Source organism: Pyrus communis, chromosome 4 (genome assembly GCF_963583255.1).
Source record: "Pyrus communis chromosome 4, drPyrComm1.1, whole genome shotgun sequence".
Lineage (NCBI taxonomy): Eukaryota > Viridiplantae > Streptophyta > Magnoliopsida > Rosales > Rosaceae > Pyrus > Pyrus communis.
Genome location: NC_084806.1, coordinates 24,574,966 through 24,581,833, shown reverse-complemented (window position 1 = coordinate 24,581,833; position 6,868 = coordinate 24,574,966).

Sequence of the window (6,868 nt, the reverse complement as noted above, 5' to 3'; positions counted from 1 at the left end):
GTTTTCTTTGTTTGTTGTTACTTTTGATATTTGATTTAGTTCTCTTTCTTTGATTTTAGGTACTAGAGAAGTAAGATATGGATTTTGCTAGCATTCAAGCTCAATTGGCAAATCTTACTTCTAAATTGTTGCCGTATGCCGAAAGGACCACAATGCAGAGTGTCCCTACATTTGGTGCTTCATATAGGCAAGGATTTCAAGCCAATCAATGTCCACAAAGAGATTGGAGGGATCATTCAAACTCTATATGGTGGGAAGATCAACAAGTTCAACGTGAAGCATATTGGCAACCATATGAGGAGTTCTATTCAAGACCTATGCAGCCACCACAACTTCATATGCAATATGCTCAATTAAATTCAAGTTCGCCAATAGATTATATTCAAATTCTTAATGAAATAAATTCTTTGGCGCAGGGGTCACAAAATCAAGCCAAGGAGGCTCAATAAGAAGCATATTGGCAACCATATGAGGAGTTCAATACAACACCTATGCAGCCACCACAACCTCCCCCACAACAATTCCAATCAAGTTCAAGTATGTCCATGGATAATGATAAAAAATTTCAATTACTAACCTCTTTGACGCAGGACGAACAAAATCAAGACAAGAAGTTGGGTAAATTGGACGAGCAATTTGGGCAGATTATGGAGTTCATGAAACAAATTCAAGAGCAAAGTGAACTTTCCAACTCAACTATTGAAAACTCGAAGGAAGATTTTGAAATCCATAATGCTATCACTTTGGGAAGTGCTATGGAGGTTGGAGCTGACCTAAAAATGTCCAAACATAGCCTAGAAGTGGATGAAGAGCTGCTAATTGAGGAGGAGGAAGAAAACATGCACACGGCAAGGGTAGAACAACCCTTGCCGCAGCCCCCTAAGCCCTCTAAACCACCCACCACCAGTAAGGACGTCCCAATTCCATGTTATTCTGATGTTATTCCACCCAATGTCCCTTTTCCTAGCAGGTTTTTGATTCCCAACCAAGAAGAGAGTAAAAAGGACATCGTGGAAGCCTTCCCAAATGAGCAAAATGCTATTCAAATTCTTGGTGCAACACAGCAAGTTTTAGATGGTGTTGAATTCTTCAAAGGACTTTGTACACCAAGAAGAATGATTCAAGAGAAGGTAGTGGCTGGAGAAGATGTAGAAGGCATCAAAGAGGACATATTTGAAACCACAATTCCCAAGGAAGTTGGATTTTATGACACGGGACAAGTCATAACTTTCGAAGGGGTGTTTATTCTGGAGTTCATTTTGGAGCACACAGGTAAGCCGCCTCCCCGAATTTCAATTTTCTTTTATACTACCATGTGGTTAATGATTCAGGCACCCAATCTGGAATTTAAACTATTACCGGATCATTTCAAGTATCACCGCCCATTCAAAGATAAATTCCATGCCGTTTGATTTTATTTATGTAAAAAAAAAAAAAAAAAAAAAAAAAAAAAAAAAAAAGATACTAAACATGGAGAAAGGTGGAGCTTCACAAAGGTTGTTTACGTGAAGCCCCACTACGAGGCGCAGAAGCGGAAGGTGCAGAAGCGGGAGGCATAGAAGCGGGAGGCATCGGAGCGGGAGGCATCAGAGCTAGAGCATTCCAGGCCTCAATACTTGGCCAAGCGCTGGATGACCCAGGAAAAAGGTGCCTCTGGAGATAAGACGCAAGCCTTTGACGGTCATTGTGAATTCGACCCTCAGATTCTTGCAGCTCATCAAGCTTCCTCTTCATGCCCGACGAATAGTTATTTGCAAGCACATGCAAACTTCTATTCTCATACTTAAGCTGCTGGATCTCCTGCTTGAGACTTTCCACCTCTGCCATCAATGATTCCACCTGACGGGAGCGGGCAAGCAGGCGTTGGCCCATGTTGGACACAGAACTCGCACACTGAACACTAAGTGCGAGGGACTCTTGAACGGCCAACTCATCGGACCGTCCTGACAGCAGCCTACTATCTTTTGGAGTGAGGAGGTTCCTAGCTACTATTGTAGCTGTTGTGGCGTCCTGCATCACGGAGTCTTCACCTGTGAGAGGACCGTTAGAAGAAAAGAAAGAAGGGCGCCATACGTTACCTTGACGCGGCGCGCCCGTATCACTGCTAAGGCTCAAATCTAAGCTAAGGTTCGATGAGTTTGCCATTTTTTTTCAAAAGTGTTCAAAGAGAAGGGGTGGATGGAGTTAAAATTTCACAAAGGGCCGGAGTCGAGTTTCAGGAATGGGAAATCTTCAGAGTGTGTGTGTTGGGGTGATTGATAGCTCTATAAAAAGCCAAGAAGACGCGTCCACCGATTCAAAGAGCCGGATTTTCCGGCGTAATTTAGGCGACGCTCCCTCGGCTTTTCAGAAAACGCGTTCAACTTTGTCAAAAGATTTCTGACAAAGCTGAAAACACGTGGAGGCCATCATCGCATCTACACATCTTTAGCCGACAAGCGCAAAGTTCGGCGACGCTTTCTCTGCTTTTCAGAAGACGCGTGCATCTTTGTCAAAAGGAGCCGCATCTGCACTACCACGTGTCGTTCAGAAAGCGAAGGGGTGTCGTTCAGAAATCGAAGGGGCGCCTGCTCAGAAATCGAAGAGGCGTATTCAAAGATCGAAGAGGCGCCACTATTTCAAAGAGCCGGATTTGCGGGATCAAAACGTTTGTCGACAAGGGTAAAAAGTACCACCACTTGATATTATCTCTATATATGTCGACCTTCGTCTTTTATGGCAGGGCAAACCTGAAGAAAATGCCCAACTCTCCCTCACCTCTGAGGGCGCACTCTCAGCAAAGCCTTTCAAAATACTCAATTCTTTCTTCTTCCCCAAAGATGATACCAGATGCCTGGAGTACATATGACCCAGGAGGAAACAGCGGATTGAAGCATGTGCTGATTCATTCACCGCTTCTTCAAAGCAAAGGTATCTCATATCATCAAGGTCAAAAGCAAAAGTATCTCATATCATGCTCTTTCCCTGTCTTTTTCTTTGTCCTTGTTCTTACTTGCATGGCAAAGTAAAAGAAGCAATCAGCCGGCACTTGGAGTCAGTCTTCCGATCTGGAGCCAACTGCCTGGAATCTATTCCTGATTGCTTACCTAGCGTTGCTCTCGAGTAGTCATCTTCAACGGTTGTTACACTTCCAGAGAAGGGACCACTCCTGCAAAGATTGAACAAAGAAACAGATAACAGGAGGAAGCTCAGACCTTCGGGGGAAACCAAAAGAACCATCCTGCTGCCCAGTTCAAGAAGTAGCACAAAGGAAAATTAACGATGGGCAGAAACCAGTTCAAGAGTAAGCCTGTGGAATCACAAAGATCAAAGCCTCAATGCAATCACCAAGGAGAAGAGGGAATTTACACTCCATAACCAGATTTGCGTCCCTAAACTCTTCTCTTTGTTAATTACATTATGCCATGTTTAATATGTTTTAGTTGCTTTTTATGTGTTTACTTATGTTTTGTGTGAATCTATGCTTAAAACATTGAGGACAATGTTTGATTTAAGTGTGGGGGGGTAACTAAAGTGTTTTGATGCAAATTCGTAGGGTTTTATCCACCATAACTTCTAATGTTGTTCCTTGCTGTTTTAAGGTGTTTTAAAGTTGTTTTAGAGTGTTTTAGTGTGTTTTGTTTTATAATTCGAAAATCCCATAAAAATTTGAAAAATTGTTTTGAAAAACCCAAAAAGAGTTGTTTTAAAAGTCGTTTTTGTGTGTTTGTGTCTTAGGGTACCTTCCAACACAATGATAAGGATTTGGTTTATAATTGCATGACGGTTAGAAAGAGTTATAAACATAGAGAAAAGTTTGATTTACTCTTGGTATATGCTTGGTTATGGTTATAATGTATGACTTCACATGCAATCATAAAAGAAAATTCGTTTTTGTAACATGCTTGAAGGAAGAAACTCAAACAAACGCTACATCCCTGTGAGACTCGAGCCATTACTTTCTTTGGAGAGTTATTTTCTGTGATTCTTTATTTTCTAAAGTTGTTGCATGATCTCATTATTCCTTGCTTGGTTGCTACTTAGAATGCAATTGTATCATGATAGAACTAAATGCTAGAACTCATGCCCATTTCATTCAAAGCATGTTATTGATTTGCATAACACATATTCAAGAAGAAGTTGTGTAGTGACCACCACCATAGCCAAATAGCCTTACTTCCCATACTTCGTATATGTTGTAAGTTTTAACCCCGTTGAGCCTTGTTTAGCCTTTATTCTTTGTTTACCCACATTTTCCTCACCTAGCCTAGTTTAGGACAATCCCCACCCTTGTTCTTAAAGTTTAGTGAGCATGACTTAAATGAATTCCTTTTGAGTTACATTATGCAAGAAAATGAGTGTGGGGGAGTAAAAGTTTGTTCTTACGTTTATATGTATGTTTTGAGATTTAAAAGAAAAAGAAGAAAAGAAAAAAAAAAAAAAAAAAAAAGGAGTGAAAATAAGTAAGAATGAACTCACGAGCGTTGATGGTTGAAGAAAGGGTCCAAAAAGTTGAATATGGCCCTAAGTTTTGTGTGATTTTCCCTTGGGTGTTCAAAGTTGACTTCTGCGTTCTTAAGGGAATTCTAAGTGCCTAATTCAATACTTTGCTCACTATTGCTTTAAGAATGTTTGTTTATCCTTCACCTTTCATTGTTAGCCAATACCCTAGCCCCGTTACTACCCTTTGACTTCTATATTGAGTGTTATGTATTTCAATTGTGGAGTTTGAACTTGGTATGAGCTTATGGTGTCACTGGTTCTCGCGTCTAAGTAGTAGCATTCCATTCATGAGATCATATCTAAACATGCTTATTAACTCCAGAAAATGCTTTCCTTATTATAACATATGTGAGTGTTCGTCTACATGTTTACATCAATCTTCTCACATATACCTAGTGTAGGGTGTGTAGTCAGAAAATCTGTGTGAAAAACGAGAGTACATCTAGTAAGAAATTGAGGGAATTCTCTAAAGGCATGTTACTACATTTGAAATGTGTTTTAATTGCTTAATTGTGAACTAGTATGTGGTGACTATGATTAAGAATGTACTTAAGTGTAAAGATGGCTCAAATCTGTGAGAATAATGATTTTTAACTTGTCATGTGCATTGGAAGTCCCTGATACGATTGTTGGAAGGTGTAGGTTGTGTTTTGTTCTTTTTGTTTTGTTTTTCTGTTTTGCTCGAGGACTAGCAAAAGCTAAGTGTGGGGGTATTTGATAGGAGCATATTTATGCGACTTAAATGGCTTGTTCTCGTACATTTACGTTATGTTTCTTTAGTTATTTTAGTACTTTAAGCTATTTTCGTGTGTTTGTAGGTCCAAAGGGCTAAAGGAGCAAAAAGATGCATTTTGGAGACTTTTGGAGCACTTTTGGGCTAAGGACGGATAGCTTATGCTTGAAGCCAAAGTGTTGGACGAAATTGAAGACCTAATTGGAGCCAAAGTGTTGGAACCTTGTTCTCTTTAGTTTTAGGACATTTAAACCTTTCCTAATCCCAATCATGCCATGCATAACACACATCCATTCTAACACATTGTCATTGCACATGCATTTCCTTCATTAGTTAACCCACATGCACTTATCACTTATCATCACCACATATCATATCACTTAATCACTTATCACTTATCATCACCACTTAACCACTTATCATATCATAACCACATATCATATCACTTATCACTTAACATATCATCCACCTACTTCACCTACAACATCCACCTACTTCACCTACAACATCCACCTACTTCACCTACAACATCCACTTCACCTACAACATCCACCTACTTCACCTACAACATCCATCCACTTCACCTACAACATCCACCTACTTCACCTACAACATCCACCTACTTCACCTACAACATCCACCTACTTCACCTACAAATGACATAGCCATATGTTCCCTCCACTACTCCTATGAATACCCTTGCATTCATTCATTCATGGACATCTCATTTTTCATACACAACACACCACAAACACTTCCATCTTCTCCCTAGCCAAAAGTCTCTCCATTTTCTGCACCATTCCCTTCCCTTTCTCCTCCATTTCTTCCATTTCCATAATCCCCCAATCCATTCAACACACCAACAACATCCCTTAGTCCTTGTGCTACAACGAAGACGAAGAGAAGAGGGCCTAAACGTTCATACAATTCACGTTTGAGTTGTTGGAATGTTTACGCGTTTCTTTGATTTCAATGTTTAAATTCAATTCTCTTTGTTTTGTAATATGAGGAATGGAAGAGAAGAGTGCCTAAACGTTCATACAATTCAAGTTTGAGTTGTTGGAATGTTTAGGTGTTTCTTTGATTTCAAAGTTATGAGGAACTAAACTTTTTTTGGCTAGGGGTGATTTCAATACCATGATTATTTATGTGATATGAATTGATGAATTCCGGTTATGAACTCTTGATTTGTGAATGCAATTGGCTTAACTATTTGATGAATATGTGGCTAAAGTTTAAGAAGGTTTCACATAATCGTTACTAACTTATACTTGAAAGTAGTGAAGGTCGCTTGTCACGATCGCGTTAAGTTTAATTCTTAGCATGAGTAACATGATGTCATAGTTGCAAATGCTTTGTCAATGCTTATGGTTTTCATTATTCTTAATGATCTTCGATTGTATCTCTATTATGATGACATGTAGGGAACTTTTGAGAATGTTTTGGGTTGTCGAATGATGCCATCCAATCCAATAATATAAGGAAAATCTGAGGGTTAACTAGTGATGTCACGGTTAATTTGGGGCATTGTCGTTCATAATTCAATGAAGGAATAACTGGAAATTGATTCATATGCATAAATATCATGTGTAGAGAAAGAACCCTTAGCTAGCTTCCCATCCATTCATTTCTGTCAAATCCATATTTACAATT